The 12,513-nt window shown below is 33.7% G+C and overlaps 3 pseudogenes across 1 annotated transcript; 1 reads left to right on the forward strand and 2 right to left on the reverse strand.

Moving 5' to 3' along the window:
• The first annotated feature begins 224 nt into the window (after positions 1–224).
• LOC145624409 (uncharacterized protein At5g64816 pseudogene) lies at positions 225–3,365 on the forward strand (annotated as a pseudogene). Its single transcript, XR_014110425.1, has 2 exons — positions 225–407; positions 2,784–3,365. The product of XR_014110425.1 is annotated as an uncharacterized protein At5g64816 pseudogene (transcript).
• A 135-nt stretch (positions 3,366–3,500) lies between these two features.
• On the reverse strand, positions 3,501–5,191 carry LOC145624399 (putative serine/threonine-protein kinase WNK11 pseudogene; annotated as a pseudogene).
• Positions 5,192–7,498: 2,307 nt separating this feature from the next.
• LOC145624418 (alkane hydroxylase MAH1 pseudogene) lies at positions 7,499–9,420 on the reverse strand (annotated as a pseudogene).
• Positions 9,421–12,513: the final 3,093 nt, after the last annotated feature.

Raw genomic sequence — 12,513 nt, forward strand, 5'->3', positions numbered from 1 at the left:
ATCATCAAATAATGTCAATTAATCACGCCAAATAATGTCAATTAACCACGTAAGAATTAAGGTCTATGTTTGTAAAATTAAACTCCTCTACGTTCATTTAGCAAAATGCAGTATTACCTCCAAATCGTAATCGTAGTATTTTTATTTAGCCTAAAGTTGCATATAATACGATTCGGAAGAAGTATATATATATAAAATACTACGGAGTAGTATAACTTGGTATCTTTGATGATGACTTAAAAATTAAAACGCCGCTTCCATTTCCACTAACAACTCTCTCTTTTTCTCTCTCTCTCTCTCCTCCTCCACCAACGGCCTTCTCCGCCGCCGCCATCGCCGACGTCTGCAAACATTTCCGGCGATATCTCCTTCTCCGCTGCTAAAACCATCATTTTGTTATTGCCCTGGTATATCTCTCTCTTCTATCCCCTTATCCTCTTCCAATTCAAGCTGAATTACAACGCTGTTTGCGAATTTCTTTATGAATTTCTAGGGTTTTAATTCTTTGTTATATATTTCTGGAATTTGGCTTTAATTTAAGTAAGTTTGGGTGTTTTTCCGAGGAAGAAGATGGTTGTTAGGTGCTTGTGTAATTAGGTTTCCTCAATTTGGGTGATTCTTCGAAATTGCAGTGTTTTATTGTATGATAATGTAGGCTGGGCATCGCTTTCAATTTTCCTCGTTTGATAAATTGAAGATAGAACAGTGCATTTGAGTTTATAAGCATAATTGAGTTTAATGCCATTGATGTAACCTTGATTTTTTGAAGTTTTATTGAATAATTTTGCCTCTGTTAGTTGATTTTCAAGTTGTTGAAGAATTTTGGTGAATAGTGTTTATCATATTTTCGATGGTAGTATGGCCTTATTCTTCTATAAGGTTATGTGCATTAGAAAACTTAATTTAGAATTGATTTACTTTGATTACACTGTATAATATAAAGTTCATGGTTTGTGATCAATGAGAAACTTTAGCCAAAGGTCTTATGAAGATGCCGTCCAATTTTACCGAGGACATTGTGATATCTTATTGTGCTGAATTTATAGTATCAATGCAGTGTTCTTTGTGCATAGGATATTATTGAAAGTTTGAAACCATTGTATGGTTTTGAATATACATGGATAAGGTGACGGCTTCCCTAGGACTTTGTATTAGGAATTTTTCTTTTGGCAGCAAGTTAAATGATGACTCCAATACTGAAATGATTCCTTAGCAAGTACAAAATGGGGGCAGAGTCTCAAGGCTGGGAGTTGTTGATTTATAGATGTGTCACACCCCAAGTTTTGTTCAGTTTTTTTGTGGCTTTAGGGTAAATATTGGGTTTAAACTTTGGTTAATTGTTTGAGTGATTAGCCGACAGTTGATTTTGGTTGGAGGAATTTTGGATATTACTGATCACTACTCTATAGCCTATTACAGGTATTACAGGGAAATATTTGTTGAATAATTGTAGTAATTTAGTGATATAGTATCCTGAATTGATGAATACATTGTGTGATTTTGTGGCAGAACATGAGATCAGTCATGCTCTTGAAATGTGTTCTTTTGCAAGTGTTGTGAGAAGATTCTGAATCTAAGTATAGATTTGAGTTGCGGTTGGCATATTCTGGTACAATCATTGAATCATATAATGATTGTTCTTTTGTTATTACTAAGGGGAACTGCAGGATTGCCAAACCACTGAAGTTTTCATCATTTTCATGTCAAATTAATTGAAGGAGCAACCTGTGGGCAATTTTCAGTGTAGGGTTACTATGAAGTGTATGAACTAAATTAGTTGTTATCTACAATTCACTATGCTTCTGTTTTTAGTCATAAGATAGCATGTTATGAATGCCTTTTCAGTCAAGGGTATGATTGGAATCTTTGTCTCAGCAAGTGCAAGGCACTATGGGGATGTTGGGGTAAATTATGTTATTTCAAGGTTGCACAGGTTCTATATTGGTCTACTGGATTACTGGGTAAAACTCAAGATTGAGTTCTTGTTATAGCTTTTATTAATATTGCTTTTTGTCACATAGATAATTGTAGAGTGTGTTTATTGATGTTAGTGGTTATGGTTTTAATTCTTTAAAGTCACATTGGACCTCTCAAAGTCTTAATATGGTGGGGTTAGTGAGTGGTATGCCCAAAAGGCTGAAATGGCATTGCTGTGTGATTATAATTGCTGGGAAATTGCTACATTTAGCATAATACATCCACACTTGATTGGTTTTTTGTTGGATCTTATTAATTTTGTTGCAAGAATTGATATAATGATTCATGCTGGATTTGCTGTTGTTCATTTTTCTTAAAACTTTATTCTTAGTCCTGATGTATCAAATTTGTCTAGACTGATATACTTCATTGCCTTGAGGAGTTGAGGGAGTATTGGAGCTATGGACTGTCAAATTATCAATAGTTCTAGCTGAATGGGTTATTGTCGAAAGAAGAAAATTCGTGATATGTAAAGCCATAATCTATTCAGTTTGTTTTTTTTTTAGTTTTTTGTTTTTTTTTTTTTTTTTTTTTGCAAGCACTACAAAGATACTTGTCATAGTTGTCAAGCAATTGCGTCATACTACTGTTCTTTCAAAGACTCCATTTTTTGTCCAACTTTTTTTGTTCCCTACTGCTCTTATATCTTATATCTTGAAGTAATCATGATGCCCTACTGTATGCATGTTTTCTGGTCCAACTTTTTTTGTGCGTGATCTATGAAGATTTCTCTTGAATACCATTATGATCGACTTCTGAACTTGGTTGGTTATTTGTTGCTAATGTTTATCTTTTGTGAAATGCAGCTTAAAGCCTAGTGCAAGAGTTGAGGAATAAACAAAGAAAAAGCTCAATTATCTCAATACCATGGTGGAAGTTTGGTGGTCTCTTTTGGGTGCTGCTATTCCAGCTGTTGTTGCAGGGCAAGCCTGGAGAATTAAGAGAAAGCGGGATGAGGAGCAGAGGATTAAGAGTGCAAGGGGCCGGGAAAAGAGCTCAGATGACATATTCGTTTGTGAAAGGGTTTGCACCTCAAAACGTATGTTGAAGAAGGTTGGTGCTTTCTCTAAGGATCCAATCCCTGATACTTGTGTTACTGTCTGCGGAGTCTCAGAACTCGATGCATGCACTGATGCTTGTGCAAGAACTGTTTGTGTCAATCAGCATCATGTTCCAAACTGGAATGATGTTTGTCTTCGAAGATGTCAAAGTGAATGTCTTAAACTCTCTGCATCTCGTGCATCCTAGGCCATAGGAACCATTGGATTTTGTTTCTGAAAGGTTAAGTTGGTTGTTTAGTGTGCTGAAATTGGTAGAAGCAGGAATTGCTGTTAATATTTGAAAAATATTTAGCTTACTGCTTATTCAAGTTTGCACTTTTTGCTTAATTTTTTGAATGATTTTATAGATAATATTCTCTGTTAAAATTGGTTAGTAATTTACTGTTCGGCAGTATTGGTACAGATTGAATTCTTTTCTATAATTAATATAGAGTATTTTTTTTTTTTTTATACTAGTATCATGATAGATACCTCAAAAAAATACTTAAAGAAAAAAAAATGATAGTCATAACAGGCTTTGATTAAAATTGAATCATATTACTTAATTGGTGAAGTGTACATAACTTCTACTACACTGAAAATTCAATCTAAATCTAAAATTTGCTCCCACAAAAGAATAATAGCTTCTTCAACGATCTCGAACTTGTCTTGGCTACCACTTTTTTGTTGCCTACTCTACTATCTGTAACTTGTTTGTCTTGACCAGTTGAATTAGCTATCCGTGATTCACCAGCATGATCATGTTCACTTGGTTTCTTGGATGCAAGTAATTGGGCGTCCTGGTTCGTGTCACTAGGCGGTTTTGCAGGCTCGTTGGGTTTGCTGACATTACTTTCTGATGTTGAAGATTCTGCCTCTGGGTTTACAAGTTTCTTAACCAGATTTTCCATAAGCTCAGTTACAAGGACTGCTTCTCTGACTGACAACTGGAGCTCCTTAATCATCTCTTGCATAACCAAGTGAACTGTATCCTTTTTTATAGAGAACACAAACTCGATCTTATGAGCATGACCTCTCTTATCACCAATCCGAAGAACCATTGATATGTAGTCAATCTCCTTGATCAGCTGCCCATCTAACTTGAACTCGATATTCTCACTGACAACAGCCGTCAATGGGCCAACAAGAGAAACAACAGGTGAGCTAGCCACATGGTCACATGATTTATAAGATGATGAATCAGGTGGACTAGGCACTTGATCCCATGTTACTACAGAAGATGAACACGCAGATTCAGATTGACTCGGAGTTCTAGATGCTGCAGACAATCCAGAATCAGTCATCACTGCAAGAAACGGATCATTCAGAAGGTCAATTGCTGACGGTCTCTCTGATGCAGGACCCAAACACTTCTCAATGAACTGCTTTAACTGCAGGTCTGTCACTCTGTCTAGAATAGCAGGCTTGATACCAGATCTCACCTTCTTGTAAACCTGCTCTGAGTTACTGCACTCAGTATACGGCAATTCCCGGGTAACCATCTGCAACAAACACATCCCAAAAGAATAGATATCCACCAGGTGATCATACTCCTCTCCGAAAAGCTCTGGTGCCATGAACTCAGGCTTACCACTAACAGCGCAAACTGTAGTGTCTTCTTGAAGCATTGCCGCAAGTCCAACATCTCCGATTCTAACCTTGCCAGAGTATCCATTCACAAAGATGTTATCACAGTTAAGATCTCCGTGAATAATTGGAGGATTCTGACAGTGCAGGTAATCTAATCCTTTCAGAATCTGTCTTGCCCAATTCTTAATTGCCTTCTTATCAACAAGATTATGTTTCTTGCGATACTGACTCATAGTTCCAGAGGTAGACAATTCAGTAATTATGTTAACTGTCTTTGTTTCGCTATCGACCCACGAATGGTAACACCACATGATGTTCTCATGCTTCAAAGACTTCAACAGCTTAACTTCTGCCCTCACATTCCTCTGACATTCCTCTGAGTCGAATACGTTCTCCGATAACTCAACTTTACTCCAAGTAATCTCTATTCCTTTCAACTCATCAAACCCCTTGTATTCCTTCTTGAACACCCCTTCTCCCAATACCTCCTCGAACCTTACATACCGCCCTGTCGAATCCGTCTCAACACCCTCATCCTCGACCTCAAGCTCATCGACATTGTCTACCCCTGAACTCGAACCCATGATTTCACTGTACTAACAAAATTAATTCTTTCCTGAGTTCTTTTAAAGAATGTATCAAACAATGATCAACTGTTTATCAATGAACAGGGAAGAAAACAGAAGACAATGGCTTGAAACGAGTGATTTTGGATGAATCTGATTGATTTTTTGTGGGTTTGCAATCCATGAAGGTAAAGGGTAATGAAATTTGTGTTTCAAAGAGAGAAAAATTGATGAGAAAATTTAGGGTTATTTAGTTTAGAAGAGCAGTTAAGTTTTTTCCAAGAGAAAGTTAGCTTTGGATCTTAGTTTATAAAGGAGTAGGTTATTAGGTTTTTAACCTTGACTTATAATCTAAGATAATCTTGGTTTATGTTTCTTAGAGAGTAACTGAAAAAGATTTGGATATTTTTTTTTTTCTGAAATTTTTTGTTTTAGAAAAGATATTAAAAGATAAATTATATCCGAATTCAGAAGATAAATTATATTGTGTATAACAAACTAGGAAAATATTATGGGATATAAAATTAGGGTAGGACTTTTTCAAAATACGAAGGATAAAGTTTCAAGTATAACAGAAAATATCCAAAAATGATTCCAAATTTTGAATTTTTTTTTTTAAATAAAATAAAATTTTAAAATCAAATTAAACCCTCTTTTTTTTTTTTGAAGCAAAATCAAATTTAATCTAATTTGGCCTATATATCTCTAGTAAAAACGTATCTTTAGATAAGAAATTATAATTTATTTATTTGTTTTTAGTAGTAATTGCAACATTAATGCACAATGATAAAATTATAATTGTTAAATTGTGGAAGCTTAATTCACCAATGGAGTACGTAATATTAGTAGAAATGTGAAATTCTTGGTGTTACATACATAATGTTATGGTAAAAATAATGCATGGAAAAGAAATTAATAAGATTATAGCTAGAAAATTAATTAAATTAAATTGATTATGAATTTATAGTTCATCATCAGCTTCTCTTCCATGTCTATGATGAGAAAATTTGTTTTCCACCTTATCCTTTGCCTTATGCATTGCATGATCCATTACCGTGGCTGCGGATTCAGCTGTTTTTTCCAGGGTTGCTTCCCCTTCTTTGAAACTCTTCTTTGCTGCCGTTCTTATTCGTTTGCTCGAATCGTGGCTTTCAAATTCATCAGCTCCATCTTTCTCTTGGATCCTGAAACTAATTAACAACATAATATCAATAATATATTAATTAGTCCATCCTATTTGTTAAGATAATTGTAAAAAAAAAAAAAAAAAAAAATTGATCGATTATTTGTTTTGATAGTCTTTGATATTGTTTTAAAGTGTTTCCTAGTGAAATTTCTTATATTAATCCAAGAATTTGATATGCACCTACTCATATTTTAAAAAAAATAAAAATCTCATGTTGTGCAAAGTATGTTATTAATTAGTTAAATTTCTTCATTGAAATGATGAGAAAATAATCCATAAACAAGTATTTGAGATAGAAAGTGTGTGTTTATGAGACGCATTAAACACAATATATATTTCGTTACTAGACCATCTTGTATCGCCAAAAAATACCTAATATGTAATTTATTAATTGAACAAGGGTTGATGAAAACTTAATTTAATTTTGTTTGATCCAAAATTGTTGCATGCACATAAACATACAAGTAAAATTTCAACCAAGAACGTCAAAAATGTATATTTAAACAAAAAAAATTATGCATTTGACAATTTACTCTTATTATATACTTATTGTGATTAATTCAAATAAAAACAAAAAGAACTTACTCCAAATTGGGAGGTAAATATTTGTTTTGCACCTCCTGCAAAAGGTATTTAACCTTATCCCAAGAACTAATAAGAAGAGATGTTACAATAGAATTTACACCATTTCCTTCAGAAACGTCAAACGCTTTTGATAAAGTAATAGGATGAGAAAGTAATAGTAAAACAAAAACAGAAGTAATTTGAATTTTATTCATTGTTTTTCATAAGGTAACTAAAAAATTGCTTAGTAATTTGATTTATTCTTTGTAGATCTTAGATATGATTGGATCATATTTTTTTGTTAGTTGTACGTGGTATCCTTGGCTTAAATGTAGTTTGTCTTTTAAGGTGAATGGATGTAAACAAAAGTGTTATTTTTTATTTATTTTTATTTTTAAATAAGGATGTAAATAAAAGTTCATTTACTTTTAATTAGACCCTATAACTTTTAATAATTTTTTATTTATTATTATTCAGCTCGTCTTACTTGTATCGAGCTGAGCATGTCATTTAACATTGATAAAACATTTTATACATAAATGAACGAGAGTTCTTTTATCATACATCCACATCTCTAGCACGCAAATGCGTAAACACCTAGCTAGGCATAAGACTACATGAATAACAAAGCCACATACATAAAAGCAACTCAACATACCTTACCTTACCTTATCTTACAAACACCAATTATTTAAGGAAATCATCATAATAATGATCTAAACTTACACCTAAAGCACAGTAAGACGACTAATACACCATATAATTAAGAGAAATCATACATACACCTAATAACGATAAACCTTAACCATGAATCCATGCTTCATACGAAGAATCAAAGAGATATCGGGAACAACTTGATGTCCTTCGACTGCTTGGAACGTGTAGTTTCTAAGTATTGTAGCAACAACGGCCTTCATTTGGAAGAAAGACATGTTTTTTCCTAGGCAAGTTCTTGGCCCTGCATTAAAGGCTAAGAACTTGTAGGATGGTTCATGTCGAATGTTCCGTCGCTCAGATATCCATCTCTCTGGCTTAAACTCGTAACAATCCTCTCCCCATATCGCCTTCATCCTTCCCATTGCGTACATGTTGAATATAATTTGCATATTCGGATCAACTTGGTGGCCACTTGGAAGTACATCCGACTCAATTGAGGCCTTTTGTTCAAAAGCCACAGGAGGGTACAATCTTAAGGCCTCACATAATGCACCATGAACATAAATTAAGTTGTGGTAATCATGGACCGTCTCCATTGTGCTTAATTCATCTCGGATCTTGGATTCTACTCGCGGGTTCTTAGAGAGGAGATAAAAGAACCATGATAAAGCAGTACTAGTTGTGTCACGTCCTGCTATGAAAAAACTTAGTATAGTGTCTCTTAAAAACTTGTCACTAGCACTTGTAACTTTTATACTTTGGCTTTCATCCATGTATAATGTCAATAAATCAACACCAACTACTTGAGGCTTCATTAATTCTTGTTTTTTCTCCTCTCTTTTTTTAGCAATGCATTTATAGACAAAATCATCTAATATTTCCCAAGCTTTTTTGTACTTCTTCTCATTTCCTACCCCAAGCCACCTACAAAACTTCCATACACTCATAGGAACAAAATGTCGATACAATATTACCTCCTCAGCATCATCTAACGCGTTTGCAAATGGAACATGAGGCCAATCGATAGACAAAGATCCTAAATCACACCCTGTAACTAGAGTACATATAGTATCAAGCGAAAATCTATAAAACAAATCTTGTAAATCGATTACTAACCCTTGTTTAGATACATGATCAAGGACCGGAATTAGACCTTTCTCTACCTTCTCCCAAATTTTATCTTGCAAAAACTGATGAAACTTAGGGTGGCCAATGAAACTATGCGCCATTTTCCTATGGAGCTTCCACAAATCGGAGTCTACATTGAAGATGCCATCCCCAAAAACGTCGAACATTTCATTAAACTTGGTTCCCTTGGGATAATTTGTAAAGTTCTTGCTCATAATGTAGTGAACATTTGATGGATCTAGTGTAATAAACATCTTCATGTTGGCTAACCAAGGACCTTTAAAGAGGAAATTCATATCTAATTTCTCTAACAATTCGGTTAGCCAATCGTGAACTTGATGAACGTTTACAAGTAGTGCAAACAACATCCCTACTATAGGCCAATTAGTAGGAATGCCATTTTTGTTGCGAAAAAGGTAGCAAAGGAAGAAAATGGACAAAAATATCATGAAGATAACAAGAAACTCCATTTTTTTTAAGCAAAGTATTTGAATTTCCTAGAAATAATAGTGTCGTAGTACTCGTGCGTATGTATTATGCTTATTCATTCTAGATTACAAAAATCAATAATAAAAAAATAATTAAACAAATAAAAATAAAAATTTTAAAAATTTATAGACCAAGAATTTTCAAGCCTTTGAAAAGTTTCTTAGAACTTCATGGAGTTTGGGATGTTATTAAAGCTTTCTTTCGATTGTCGTACAAAGTTAGTTAGAGCATATATAGAAATGTTTTACCACATGTCTTTATCCTCTTTTTCTTCCCTGTCATTTTCGTATTAATATATTATGGGACGGATGGAGTATTAAATACGCAAGATGTAATAATGCAAATTCAATAATTTTTTATTTTTTTGTTTTATTGTGTGCAAATTGTGATGCAAATCCAAGAATATTCAACGTTGATGTTACTAATACATTATTACAACGAACAACAACATAGCTAGACGTCAATCAATGTAGAAGCTAGTTGCATACTTGCATTATATTGTTTGCGTAAAATTTATTATTATCAACCATAGTAGACCCCTAAATATCCTTATTATTTTGTGGATGCCAACTAGTTTCTTTAAGAAGAGCTTCATGTTAAAGTTACCCACAAAAATCCTCTATTGACTCTAAGGAAACTCAAATCTATATTGTACATTTTCGAGTTAGCTAAGATAAATCCCTATAAAATTTTAATACTACCTCCGATTTTTATTATTTATAACTTTGGAGTATTATTTGTGAATAATAAAAATCAGAGGTAGTATAACTTAAGGGACAAAGGAAGTAATAATATCATAGGGTCTCACACACATTTCCTCATTAAACTCTACGATGATTAAATTAAAATAGCATATTAAAACTAAGTTAACACAGTGGATGATAATGTGCCCCTACAACTTATGGCATTAAGCTCTATAAAAAGTTTATTACGCAGTGGATTAAATTAGGACAAATCGGGAGTACCTTAGAAACACATTTTAATTTTTGTTTGCATAATCTTAAAGATGCATGTATAAATCAAATGTAACGTATATGATCCTTCTTTGTAAAACTAACGACCTTGAATTCACATTTATTGAGTTGTAGTCCAATACTTGTGTAGTTGCGTGTGCAGTTTAAGCTAATTATTGGAGCCATGATAGTACACTAGTACCATAGTAAATTATTAATTGTATATATAATGAACGTACTGACAAATTAAAGAGGAAATAGAATAGAATGACTTATTTATTATTCATCAATAGGTAGATTATTTATACAAAATCTACGAATATAAGATAAGAAACAGTATTCCTAAAAGATATATCATATATTATTCTCTAATAAATAATATCTTAACATAAGATAATACTAAATATAATATTCTCATAACAATATCTATACGGAAAATATAGATATATCATATTTCTAACACTCTCCCGCAATTGTAACGGCAATGACACAAACGTTGCGATTGGAAATTCTTCAATTTGTTGAAGTCGAGATGCACACTCTTGTGATGTCGCCTTCAATTTTTGTTTCTTCTTTTTCAACGATGAGAACGTTCATCTTTTCGAACTCATCAATCATTAATCAAGCAGGAACGTCATTCTTTTCGAACCTGCAAATATAACAATTTTGGTTTTTCCAGAGCAAAACAGAGCTCCAATCAAATATTAGTTTTTCTAGAGTAAACCACACTCAAATTTTTTATTGGTCTTTCAGAGTAAACCACCCTCAAATCTCTTATTGGTTTTTTTTAGAGTAAACCACACTCAAATATCTTATTGGTCTTTTAGAGTAAAACCAAACTCAAATTCAAAAGAGAGTAAACTCAAATTCAATTCTCACATATATTTTCCGATATATCATATCTCTAACACGTACGACCATATATACGTCTATATCTATCGTTATCTAATGGTACTACTACTTCCGTTTTTTTTTTTTAGTTGCAACTTTGAATGATTATTTTATATCTATCAAATAATACCCCAAAGTTACAACTAAAAAAAATCTGAGGTAGTATTTTTTTTTTTTCTTTTCTTTTTAAAAACTTATTCATGATGAAACATGTACAATTTGAGGATTAAGCTAAGACTTTAAGGGGATAGAGAGTAATCATCGTGAAAAGTCCAAAAATAACATTCTTATTTATGAAATTATATTACATGGTTATAAATAGAGCTGTCAATTCGGGTAAACGGGTCGGGTTTGGGTCGTGTCAACTCGGGTCGAGTCAATTCGGATTAATTCCAAAACCTATGCGGGTCGGGTCAATTCGTATTAATTCCATAACCTATGCGGGTCGGGTCAATTCGTATTAATTCCATAACCTATGCGGGTCGGGTTTGGGTTGGGTCATGCTTGAGTCGGGTCACGTCGGGTCATACTTCTTGTCGAGTTTAGGTGAGGTTAATAACAAGTCGGGTTACATTCAGATCAGGTGGACAATGGGTCAAGTTTAATTCGACCGGGTTTTTACAAGTTAAAACGGGTTAGGGTAATTCTCGGGTTCGAGTCGGGTTCGGTTCAAGATAATAATTTGCGGGTTAGAATCAGGTCGGGTCATTCTCGGGTTTGAGTCGGGTTCAGTTCAAGCCATTAATTTGCGGATTATAATCAGGTCGGGTCATTTTCAAGTCAGGTCATTCTTAGTTTCAAGTTGGGTTCAGTTCAAGCCAATAATTTGCGGGTTATAATCAAGTTGAGTCATTTCCAAGTCGGGTCATTCTCGAATTCAAGTCGGGTTATGCTCAAGTCAATAATTTGTAGGTTACAATCAGGTCTAGGCATTTCTAAGTCAGATCATATTCGGGTTCAACTAACTATAAATAGATAATTATCATTTTTATCAAGCTAATTATTTCCTTTGACTATAATATATATGACAATATACTAAGGAACTATAGTCTATAATTTAGGAAGATAATAATCTCCTTTGACCATACAACAAATATATACTATATTCAACTATTAAATTTGAGGATAATGCTCCTTTCTTTTGCTGGCCTGGACAGAATTGGTCTCCCTAGACAAAATGCTTTAATCAACAATAATAAGGTGTTCTAAACTGCATTTAAGGTGATTTGAAACAGGGCCGGGAATAATATGGGTAGAATTTAGGTCGGGTCAATAACAAGTCGTGTTAATTTCAAGTCGGGTTAGTAACCGATCGGGTTGAATTTTTGGGTCGGGTAAGTAATAGGTCTGGTAAAATTCGGGTCGGGTCAATAACTAGTCGGATTGAATTTGGGTTTGGTCAATAACAAGTCAGGTTGATTTCGGGTCGGGTTTGTTACAGGTTGGGTTATATTCGGGTCGGGCTGAATTCA

The sequence above is a fragment of the Chenopodium album genome, chromosome 1, assembly GCF_948465745.1.
Source record: "Chenopodium album chromosome 1, dcCheAlbu1.1, whole genome shotgun sequence".
NCBI lineage: Eukaryota > Viridiplantae > Streptophyta > Magnoliopsida > Caryophyllales > Amaranthaceae > Chenopodium > Chenopodium album.